Source organism: Solea solea, chromosome 13 (assembly GCF_958295425.1).
Source record: "Solea solea chromosome 13, fSolSol10.1, whole genome shotgun sequence".
Lineage (NCBI taxonomy): Eukaryota > Metazoa > Chordata > Actinopteri > Pleuronectiformes > Soleidae > Solea > Solea solea.
The window spans coordinates 23,762,305-23,774,908 of NC_081146.1; the positions used below are offsets into that span (position 1 = coordinate 23,762,305).

Sequence of the window (12,604 nt, forward strand, 5' to 3'; positions counted from 1 at the left end):
CGACGAGGCGAGAGTTCACGTGGCACAAAGCCACGTCTGAAAAGCCAGTTGTCAACCCCTGGTGGCGAGAGGAAAACAGCACGACATCAGGCAGAGTGGCTCCGAAAAAGGACGAGTCAGGGTCGCTTTCAATTAGCACAGCGTGCCGTCACTGCAGCGAACCGCAGGGATTGAGAGGAGGGACGGGAGGTGGGGAGGCAGCCTTGGGGAAGAGAGAGGGAGAAAAGAAAGCAAACAAGGTACAGGGGAAGACAGAGAGGAGGGACAACAGGAAAACAGGTGTTTTTTTTATTGTAGAATTAAAGCCTGAATTGATCTGGTTCAGCATTGACGGCATCGATTGATCGGTTGGACTGATTTGCCAACAGTATTTTCCTGGATTTTTGTCCAGACCTCGTCCAGTCCTGACAGGCTCAGGTCAGGTGTCCACGCTCTACATCACTGACAGCAGCTTTATGGCAGCTAAACGTCAAGAAAGATTCAGAATCTTCTGGATGATTAACCAAATAAAAGTGCTGCTCAACAGCGCTGCTACAGCTGAAAACTCTGACTGATCTTGAATTATTAATAACTCTAATATTCCACCTGGTCCTGACGGCTCCACAAGAACTCATTTGTGACGAGAAAGTGTAGAAAGAGACATTGTGACGTCACCAACGGTGATGGAGACCAATCTGCTTCTATTTGGTTAGATAAGAAGACCAAACGAGCCCGATGCTGTCAGAGTTGTGAGGCGGACACGGATCCAAAGATGCGTTGCAGAATAATAGGATTTTCCCTGCCGTAACGTTGCAATCGGGCCAGTTCTGTGTCTTTGGAGAGCGTCTTAGAGATAAATCATTTGTTTACAGAAGTAAAAAATTGACACAGTTATTGCGCTAAACGTACCAAAGCGTTCCGGAACCGTTCTCCCTGGAGGTTTGTGAGAGTCAGCAGAGCAACACACTGCTCCACTGCTCGCCATGGTCTGCTGCTGCTGCTGCTGCTGCTGCTGCTGCTGCTGCTGCTGCTGCTGCTGAGACAAATAATGCGGCTCCCTTATTTGGGAGGCATTATCCACTTCCAAGTGTGAGGCTATTTATGTTGAGTGTGGGTTTGTGTAATTAGGGTGGTCATGCCAACGTGCCAATTAGTGGAGCACTCAGAAAGTCAGATACGCACGGCTGCCTCGCCACTTGTAGGGACGTGATTTGGACAGAAATAATTGCAGCTGTGATGTTGATAGCGGTCTTGAATGAGTTTTTTCTTCTTCCTTTTTTTTAAATCTAATACCAGTTTTAATCATTTATTCGATATAATAAAAGAATGATTTTCTTGACCGGTTGGAAATGCGTCCACAAAAGTTCGCTCGTGTCTTTAATTGAAACCAAGGATAATTGAAATTAAGTATAACTTCCACCAGACTGCCGGTTTGGTCCCGATCAATTCTACAATAAATCACGTCAAACAGAAACGCGTCGCATTCATCACGGCGGACATTATGCAGTCACACTAAGTGGCCGGTAATTGATTTTTAAGTGTCGCTCTGAACTGTGGGCAAACAATTTAACTTTAAACTGAATTAGAACAATAATTAGTGTCTTACACGTCATTTAAAGTTGAACAATAAACACACGCTGATGAATATATGTGCACATTTATGGAGAAGTTCTTCCAGACCTCTCAGACCGTACGTCACAGCTTCGGCGTGTGTTCTCCTCACACCTCCCTGCACCTTTTTATTTTTAGCAAATTCATTGTACCAACACGATCATTACATCAAACCTGCAGAGTACTGGACCTTATTATGTCATGTTTTGCTGACAGCAGTAGCTAACGAGGCACAAACAGGTGTGACAGAGGGAAAATGGCATTAAGTGTGGTAAAGATGTCTCCTTCAGTCAGCGGCGTGGTTTCCTTTTGCAAAAACACGGCTGCATTTGAAAGAGAACCGAGCAATTTATTAGACGTTTTTAAACTAATTCATTGTCGGTTGGACTTTGATTGAATTCTCGTTTATTACAGACCATAATATCTGTTTTGTTCAGGAAGAAAAAAAAGAATCTCTAAATCTGCCAAAAACGTATTATTTTAAACACCCTCGGTGGATGTTTTTTTCCGCTCACACTTGTCCGGCCCCCCAGTCTATTACGTTCTTCCTCCTTTTTATAAAGACGGCAATTAATCTAATTAGTAATCAATCAGCCGTTGGGCCTCCCGCCTCCTCCGTGCTAATGGAGGATATGACAGGCCTGGACCTTACATTATTAATACCTCCATTCCTGGAGCCCAGGGCCCCCCTGACGCCTGCTGCCAGGGGCCATTGATCACTACCACTACCCACTGAGCACCACGAGGGAAATATCCAGAATAGTAGGAGGGGGAAATATGATATGTCACTGTGTGTGTGGGGTGGATTTGTTCAGAGGGATTTAGGTATTTGAGTTTGGAAGGGTTTTTGCCAACTGTGCTTAGGGGCAGTGGGATGGATGCTGAAACTGAAAACTCCTAAAAGTGAGATGTTGGCTTGCTGATGCATGCAGTCTGCAGGGACGCTCCCGGTGCACGTTGGTAGGAAATGAGGGATTGTATAAGTGGTGTTAATGGGAATTTTGTGCTCTGAAAAGCTCATTTGGTTAATGGGGCTCACCTCAAAACTATTATGGCAAGATCAGGGGGGGCCTCTCTGCGGGACTATTCCTCGAAAATGAGATTACAACTTATTGGCTGCCACTCGCGCTGGGGAACAATGATCGTCGCGTCGCAGAGAAACAATCACAGCGACATTATCCTTCATGTTCCCGTGCGTTATAGGAGCGCGCCCATTCTAATGGCCTCAGCGGCTGAGGTTACGGAGCCTGATAACAATGCCGCGAGCTGATCTCATTCGCTAAAGTCAATACTGGAACCTCTATATAAATGTGAAGAAAGAAACAACCTGCAAATCCTTGTTGCTCATTGGTAACTGTTATCTTCCACATCCAGCAGACAGACACAGAGTCACCCTGTGTCCCACTTAACCCAATCTGCTGACCCTAATTTATCCAACGTCTCTGCCAGTGACTCTTAATCGTGTTGCTTATCCAGTCTGCGTGTTGGTTTTTTTTTTTTAAGGACATGGCAATAATTCAGTAGCAACCAAATTCATTCATTCATTTTTGTCACGAATATGCAATCATCACCATTTCACATGGAGATTGAAGCCAATGTGGAAGTAAAAAATGTTGTATTATCTTAAATAGCCTTTGTGTTCCTGCAGAGTTTATGGTCACAACAAAGAATGGACTCTGTGTGACTTGGTGACATGTTTGCAGATGCAGTTGGAGGTGGAGTTTCATCTTTTCAAATGTATGGACCTCTGATTTAAAGAAAATACAAAAATCAAGGCTAAATTCAAGGGGCGTTCAAGGAACCAGTGGATGGCGTCAAAGTTTGGGCTCAATCCTTCAAAGTATTACGATTAATATCCATAAATTAAAACATGACGCACGTGTGAGAACATGGAAGTAAATAGTCAGAGCGTATGTGTAATGGAGGGAGGCTCGCCCTCTTTAAACACATTTACAGCGCTCACTTCACTGTCTTTACTCCCATGAGTCGGCCCCGGTGTGATTTTGTCACAGTGGCCCGTGACCTTTCCACTAACCGGCCCCCGCGTTCTGTCTTTACTCCACGCACGTTAAGTCACCGCGAGCCCGCATGCCAAAGCCGTCGCAACACTGGGCTTTAATTTGCAGATGGCTGCAGTTGTTAAGTATTTACAGGCCTTCGGTGGCTCTGAGAGGCGGCGGCGGCGGCGGGGCTCACAGCAGCTGCCTCATTCAGGAGGCGATTGGGAACGCACTGCAGCTTATCTGCTGTGCTTAGCAACCAAGTCAGGGAACTGCACATGCTTTATCCATGGCTAAAGACATGAGGAATCACTCTGCGGTCACAAACCCCCCCCCCCCCCCCCAAACCGTCCTACTTTAAGTGCCATGTGGGTGTAGGTTTAAAAAGTGTGTCTGTTTAATAGGAGCTAAGCTTGGTTACAGGAAATCCATAGACCAGTTGCTATTAGTCACCGCTGGTCATCAGAGACAGTGTGTGTGTGTGTTGTTTGGGGGGTTTGCTGGACTTGCAGGACCCGGATTTACAGGAAGTGCATCTGTCACAGCTTCTCCTAAGTGTAATTGTGGAGTTTCTGTGTGGGGGGGTAGGTAAAGGATGACAATGCAGTTTGCTGAGGTGAGCTAACGACAGAGCTGTGCCGGTTGAAACCCCGACTGTGCCCCGAGAACGAGTCCCCAGAGAGCAGAGCCGAGCAGAGCCGAGCTCCAGGCGAAGGGAGAAAAAAAAGAAGTTTGTGGAAAGTTCGGAAAGATGTGACAGAGCTTGCAGCAAAGACGATGAATGATATATCTCCCGAGAAATTCTGCTTCATGGGTGATGCTGGGGTAACTGAAGCAGCTGCAGATGATGCTGTATATCACCAATGGTCCAGAGTAAAAGAGACAACAGGGTCGGCTGGTTCTCCTCCACACATTTCACTCTTGAATCGGGACTCCGCAGGATATTTTTGATGTTATTCATCAATAAAACTGTCACACGTGTTTTGACAACAATGTCGTATATCAGAGTGGACTTCTCCGGCACCTTCTCCGGACTCCTTTTTGCAGGCTTGAAGAAATCTGGCGTCACAATCTTATGACAAATCACTGGGCAGGTTAGAGAGAGGGAAATTGGCTGTTCTGTCATGCAGAGACACAAACGCAAGCCCTTCTGTGGAAGGATGAAGAAGAAAAAAAAAACCCAGTAAACTTCAATTTGTTAATTGCTCGGTGATATTTGTGTTTAGTTTTTTATGTCTGCTGTAACTCGGGTGCCGCGGTGATTAAACTGCACCGTTTATTGATCGTTTGTCTTTTTTTTTTTTCTTTTTCAAGCCGCTGCTGTCCATGATAAACCCTCCAATATGACTCAGTGTAATGAGATATGCCATATTGTTGTGATGACATGTTCCGAGCGCCCACACACGGTTTACCATAAGCACGGGCAGCTTTGACCTCGCGGCGAGTTTATCTACCAGAAGACGGAGAGCGTGGGAGGAGGTTTGGACACCGAAAATGAGTAACCATGACCCGATGGCACGTTTACATTGGCCGCTCCGTATATGTAATGTGATATTATTAATGCCTTTGATCACGCGAAGCGAAAAAGGGAGAAGACGATTCACATAAATATTCCGCTGTCGCTCGCCGGCCGCTTCCTTAGCGCCGCCATGTTGCCTGTAACTCGGCACATCTGGCTCTATTTATGGCCTCTGTGCTTGTGTTCGCTGTGGTGTTATGACAGCACAGCGACTGAGGAGATTACACTAAGAGGACACAGAGCCCCCCCCCCCCCCACACATGGGCCCTGTAGGTCAATGGCCCCATTTTAAAACCAAAAGAGGAAAAAAGAGAGATGCACACGCAGAGACCCCCTGAGGGTTTTCAGCGGCGCAGCTGCTCCGATTGTGTTGTTTTCCACGCTTATGTTTTATTTTTCTGTTTCCACAGGAAGTTTGTTGACTGAGGACTGGACGTTTTTCAGTGGGAGAGCCTCACACGGGGGCCTCGTTCCCCATCATCACCACCCATTGCATCAACCAACTCCTTCCTAACTTCTGCAGCCCCTCCCCCCCCCCCCCCCCCCCCGACAGACGTGGGAGGAGCTGAAGACTCGCGGATCAGGAGGCTGTTCAGCGTGAAAAACAAGAACCTGACTGTGAGTCCACTTGTGATTCCTGTTCTTCTTGATTTCCTCTGTTTGCTCTGTTGTGGTTTATTATGTTATGTTATTATGTTTACCACAAACTTATTGGCGATGCACGACATCACCTCTTCTTTAGGGCTTTAAAAGAAGGAGAATAAAAGTTTTGTTTGGTTTTTTTTTGCTGCAAAAAAAAGTTTCTTTTGCATATCACGTAATGGCACTAAATGGAGCGAGGAAGTAAAGCGCCGTTCTTAGATGCTTTGAAATTCTCTTTTGAGTGATTATGAAAGAGAAGAAAACCCACGTCTGCTCTCAAACCACCGCTGAACAGCCTGAGCATTACATTCACATTGATAAGTGGACTTAAAAAAAAGAACATGGAACAAGCAGAGAAGTAAATATTGTTTAAATGTTTGAATGAGTTTGGGTCACATTCAGCTCAGTGAGACAGATGATCACTTCAATGCCTCTCTCTCTCTCTCTCTCTCTCTCTCTCTCTCTCTCTCTCTCTCTTTCTCTCTTCTATCTTCACTTTGTTTCAGTTCAGGAAATCATGAGGCTACAGTTACTTTTATCTCAGTGATCAATAATGTTGTTTTCTGGGGTTTTTTCTCTATGTTTTGCTCAGAAAGATGTTGTCTCAGTCGACACATGAAGTAAACACTTATTGCTTTTTAAATATATTATGTTTTACTACAGAAGAGACTAAAGCATTCAAATATGTTTTATGTTTCTGTGATGGTTAATACATCCGTATGTAGACACTCTTTAACCAAAATGATATTTTTTAATCCTAGAATATAATTATTATTGTTAGCCATGCATTTTTAATGGGGTATCTTTTTACCAAATAAACATTATGAACAACCTGAAATTTCTTGAGGAAAAATAAGTGTAATTTCAACAATATTATGCCTTTAAGTTTACTATTTACTACCTACAGGTCAGAGTGCATCTAAAAAAGGCCCAAAACCTTTAGTCGCAGGTATCTGGAACAGCAAAATATAGTATATAACATTGAATTTTTCACAAATTCAACCTGCGGGCTGGATCGGATTCTCCGGTGGGCTGGTTCTGGCCCTCGGGCCGTATGTTTGACACCCCTGGAATACAGTATGTGTATATATATATATAGAGGTAATTGACCCAAGCACTCCTGATATACTTGCACAATGTCAGATATCATGCATCCCTAATTCTGAGGCATGAAGATACATTAATAATAGCTTTATCTTTGAATTGTAGCCTTCTGAATTGTCCCCGAATCATCAGGTTATCCAGAGATTCAAACCCTTATCGCTAAACTGTGCTGATGCTGGTGCATCACCGGGGCGGAAAAGCATCGACCCGTGCTCTCGTTGTCGCCGCATATAGGACACAACAATCCCACACAGTACAGATGGTGATGAAGATGATTGCAGGAGGAAATAATGACACCATTACATCTCCTGTATTTTTAAGCTCACGCCCTGCGAGGCTCGCCACAGTGTAGTCACTTAATGACTCTCCCCATCACACTCATACCTGAGTGCGGAGGTTTTGAAGCGTGTTGTTTTTTTCTCCCCCTCCCAGCGCTTCACACACTCAGGTAAACAAGGGCTTTGTCCCCCGCGAGCTCTCGCTCAGCAGTTTGAACGCTCACCGCCGTCTCTTCATTCGTGTCCACTTTCAAAGCGCCCCACTATTGTTGTGCCGTGATCCCTCTCTCGGCCGACTGTGCATGTGTGCATCGCCGGGTCATTGTAGCTGCATTGTGCGTCAGTTAAAGAGTGAACACAAGCCCACGGCTCGGTGCTGACAGCCTGGGAAACAAAACGTGATGGTTTGTTTAGAAGGTTTGACGACACTACAGGATCGAGGTTGTGATGCCGGGGTCCCTGGCAATCGCGGTGGCACGAGGGCCCTGATGTGAACAGCCATTTTCTTGCTTGTCATTACCGGTGACACAAAGACGTATCACAGGGGGGTGAAATGGGACAGAACGGTAGTCGCTGCGGGTGCACAGGCGTGAAACGCGATCAGACCGCCGAGTTGAATGGAAGTATTATTGTGCCAAAAAACAGGAGAGAGCGATGGAGGCAGAGAGAGAGAGAGAGAGAGGGAGGACGAGTGGCATTGCTTTCATATCTTGTCACCCACTCTCTTGACAATGCAGACACTGTGTCCTTCCCACTGGAGAACGGTGCCGAGTTTGATGCATAGTTTCGGATGTATGAGCATTTGTTCATGGCCCACATGCTTTATGAATGAAGGGATCTTTTTGTACCAAAACATAACATCAGAAACATTTTTCCTGCTAAATGTGGTGAAGAACCATTTTTGAAACAAAGCTTGAACCGCGTTCTCCACCCCGCCAAGTCTCCGCAGGAACCCTGGCATTAGCGTCTGCCTGTTCAGCCACCATATCAAGAAAACATTATGGCAAATGGTAAATGGACTGCATTAATACAGTGCTTGTCGAGTCTATGGACCAATAAAAGCTCTTTACAATGCACTGTACATTTCCCGCACATTCACACACTGATGGCGCGGCATCAGGAACACTTAACGGCTTAGTGTCTCACTAAAGGACTGTTTCATAAATGTACTTTATTTATGTGATAGTGTACGTCTGGTCTGTATTTGTTCCAGAGAACGGACACCCTGGCCTGTTGCTAGCCTATCTGACATGGCTGATGAAGAAGACGGTATGCACGTTATGTACAACCCGGCTCTTGGGACACAAATGAGGGCAAACTCCTGCAATAAGAGAGTTTTGAAAGTTTGAAGAACACTCGACTAACCCTCGTTTTGGTTTATATATCGAGCTGTGGTGCAGAAAGTACGACCCTGGCCTTAACTTGTACTACAGTAACCAGTCCACCAGGTTTGGTTAGTTTTCTGTCACGTTTTCTCCAGTTATTGCAAGTACAAGTACGTTTGTCTCTGCACCCTGGATCGGCCCATTTTTATATTCATCGCTTCGCCCTCTAATAAACTCCAGTTGACCTCGCTCGCTGCCGTCTTTGTCTTTGCTCTTATTTCCGTCCTCACTCCTTCCCTTTTTCCCCTCTTTCTTGGAGTCGGGCTCTCGCGCTCGGTGTTAAATGAGGGCAAGGCCACACTTGGATGTGCTGCGACAAATTGGCACAGAGGAGGCAGATGGCGATGGGGAGGAGACTGGTTGTCATGCCATTTGCTGCAGCGGCATGAATTGATCTCTGTGCCGCAGAGCAAGCCCACATGCTCCACTTGTGTAATCCTGACTTTCCTTATCCCCCCCCCAACCCCCAACCCCCAAACCCAAACCCCCAGCGAACTATAGCGCACATGCCACCCTACATCAGCCTTCCGTTCCCATTAGTATCAATGATGGGTGCAGTGGAGGCGCTCGCTAACTGTCACAGGCTCTCTGCTTGGCTCCACTTGGAGAGGCGAGCGGATGCTGAGGGATTTTTGACAGCGAGACAGAGCTCAGACTAATGGTAGGCTGGTGGGAGTCTGGGAGCTTTAACACCCAGCCTACTATAGAGACACATACCATCACTGATGTATTGTACATGTCAACAGGCTGTTCTATTTACAGGGGCCTGTTATCTTAACAATGTTTACCCATGTGGCTTTGGTACAGGTTGCCTAAAATCCCCATGGGTGTTTTGTCATTGCAATGTAACGTCTGGTAAGACTGTAGTTTGTATTACAGGACTGGCACTGCTCATTAGGCTGTGGCTCAGGGATGTGGAAATGTTCCCTAAATGGCTTTTTTCTTCACAGTTGAGCAGGAATTAAAAAAAAAAGCACCTATATTACTTTGCAGCAGGAAGCAGAAGAGATTAGAATGGATTTTATTGATAGCAGTGTCATTATTAATTCTGCACATCAGCCTGACTTCTTATTGATTTCCTTCATGGTTTATTATCTATTTTTTCTGTGCTGTAAAGAAATATTGCAAACCGTTGAAAAGAGGCATGCGTATAACTAATAATATAATTTTGGATGGGCCACACGGTTGGTGTAGTGGTTAGCACTCTTGCATTTGCAGCAAGAAGACCCGGGTTCGAGCCCCGGTTGGAAGAAGGGCCTTTCTGCATGGAGTTTCCATGTTCTCCCCATGTGTGCGTGTGTTTTCTCCAGGTTTTCCGGCTTCCTCCCACAGTCCAAAATCATGCGATATGGGGATTAGGTAAAATTGGACACTCTAAATTGACCGTGAATGTGAGAGTGAATGGTTGTTTGTCTCTATACGTGTCCCTGCGATGGACTGGCGGACTGTCCAGGGTGTGTAGGTCAGCTGTGATTGGATAAAGCGGTAGAAGATGTGTCTATAACCGAAGAAGAGGCTCAGTTTCGAGTGGTTGATGCTCGGGTTAGCTACAGTTCACAGATGTTTTTCAGATGCCTTGCGCAGGTCGTCAGTAGATGCTTTTCTGCTGGGAAATATGAAGTGAAATATTCTTGCTAAGGTCACAGGTCAGCCTGTTTAAATACACATAATAGTTTATGTGTTAAGTTTCCAACGGAACATTTCGTCTATGTAATTGAAAAACTACATTGAGCTGACTTAAAGTCTGCAAAGTCATCACTGCCTGGTCTGGGTTTTAAATTGCTTGTCAAGTGTAAAGGCAATTCTAGTATCTAATTTAAATTAATTAGAAATAATCAATGTTCGTTTATAATTTGTTTCCACCAAACATGCTCAGCATCAGCGCCTCTGTAGTTTACCCCTAAAAGCAAGTGCACTCATTCATAGAGCAGAGTGGAAACATCCTAATGGCCTTTTCACTGTCTCTCAATAACATCCAGAGAACCCTAACTGCACTTAACTAGAAAATAAAATAAAGCCCATTATGAAACGCTTCATGTCTCATATAGTCTTGTTTTTGGGGATAGCTGCTGTCTGTCAAATACTCAAATATCTAATTATTTTGGACAGTTTCTAGGAGAAACATATACACACATACAACTATTTATCTAATCATGAGTCACAGTTCCCAGATGGATAAGATGACGTTCTCCGCTGATAAATAGACATAAATAGTATTTACAAGATCTAACAGCTCAAATAAAAACAAGTAATGTGTCGAGCTCTCATAGTTTGACCAAAACTAGTGGAAAACGTGTCTTTATGTCTTTTGGCTGCTTTAGTAAAGCTCCACAGACGCTGGCACAAATCAAACAAATGATTCAATTTACTCTGTCAGTAGATATTTTTGCAATAGTGAGCCTTAAAAAAACTTTCTTTTTTAAGCTGAATGAATGATAACAAGTGAACATCCCCAACTCTACTTATAGCACAAGAAAGGAGAGAACCAGTTACTGTTTGGCTCCAAATTAAATGAGAGGTTTTTCAAATGAGCTGGAAATTATTAATGGAACAAATTCTCTTTTCATTAAATACCTGCGCTCACTGAGGACGGACAATTACTGGCTTATGGTTTCCTCGAGTTAAACGTGACGGAATAACTTTCCCACGGTTGATTATTATTCAGCCAACCTGCGGACCATTAGCAGGCCACATCGATCCGCACATGTGACGTTTTCCCCTGCCTTCCTGACGGGCATCTGTGGAGTCATCCGAGTGGGAGCTACGGAGATCCCTTTAGGCCACAAGAGAGAACATGAAAGGTGCTTGAAGAAAATCGAGAAAGCACAGGAGCAGAGATCTCAAATGGTTGACACCCTTTCACTCCTCAAGGAGAGGAAGAATAATTTTATTGATCAGTGTTTCTGCGAGTGTTACAGCTACAGAGGCATTCGTATCGACTTCCCTCTGAAATACGCCTCTCAGACAAATATCCAGACTTCAGAGTCACTTTTTTTCTGACTTATCACTGACTAGTTATCGTCATGTGGTAAAGATGAAATGATGAAACCCATCAGGGCATGTTCAATTCGTTTTTTTTTAAACTACAAGATTCTGGAGAGCAGCCAGAAAACTATGGTGGCCAACAGGGGCAAACGCACTGCAATGACCCACAACACATGCAGAAGGGGAAGCGAGCAAGTCCCAAAACATTTTTAATAAAGTAAGAATTATGTAGTCCCTGAGCACGATAACGGCTGATCATAGAACTGCACAAAAACGAGCGCTCCCACAGACCCAAGACTTGCCGGTGTTTTGGGACTTGCCGGTGTTTTGGGACTTGCCGGTGTTTTGGGACTTGCCGGTGTTTTGTGACTTGTTGTGTTTTGGGACTTGTCGGTGTTTTGTGACTTGTCTGTGTTTTGGGACTTGCCAATGTTTTCTGTCCTACTTGTGTTTTCGTTTGTGTTTTTGAATCCGCGGAGTTTGTGAACATGCACCTTGTTTCTCCTCCTGCATGTGTTTTGGGACTTGCTGGTGTTTTCTGTCCCACGTGTGTTTTTGTTTGTTATTTTGAATCCGCAGCATTTGTGAACATGCACCTTGTTTCTCCTCCTGCATGTGTTTTCGGACATGCCTGTGTTTTGGGACTTGCCGGTGTTCTGGGACTTGCCAGTGTTTCTGTCCTGCGTGTGTTTTCGTTTGTGTTTTTGAATCTGCAGCGTTTGTGAACATGCACCTTGTTTCTCCTCCTGCATGTGTTTTGGGTCGTTGCAGTGCGTTTGCCCCCCTGTCACCGTAAAAAACACACCAGAAACGTCCCATCGCATGTCTTTGCTTGAGCACAGGTGGCAAACTGTGAGGAGAAAAACTGCCGTCACTTTGTGATAACAGCTCTTTCACGAGCTACTTTAAGACACACGCCGAAGTTCAGACTTTTTCTTCCTCAAACTGTCCGTGGGGGCTGTATGTGAGAACGCAGAGTTCTGCAAAAGTCCTTCAGAAAGGGTTTTCAGAAGCGCTCTTGGCAGCTCCCTTGTCAAATTTCCAAATAATGTCCAAGTGTGCCCATGTGAGAAAGGCAAACTTGGGGGAAAAAGGAACATT

At 45.0% G+C, this 12,604-nt stretch overlaps 1 protein-coding gene across 3 annotated transcripts in view; it reads left to right on the top strand.

Annotated features, from left to right (window-relative positions):
- Window positions 1-12,604, top strand: part of sema6e (sema domain, transmembrane domain (TM), and cytoplasmic domain, (semaphorin) 6E) — a 171,836-nt gene that overhangs the window by 61,963 nt on the left and 97,269 nt on the right. For all 3 annotated transcript variants that reach the window (XM_058647097.1, XM_058647099.1, XM_058647098.1), the window contains one exon: window positions 5,520-5,727. The gene's annotated coding sequence lies outside the window, so the exon portion shown is untranslated. The remainder of the gene's footprint in view (window positions 1-5,519; window positions 5,728-12,604) is intronic.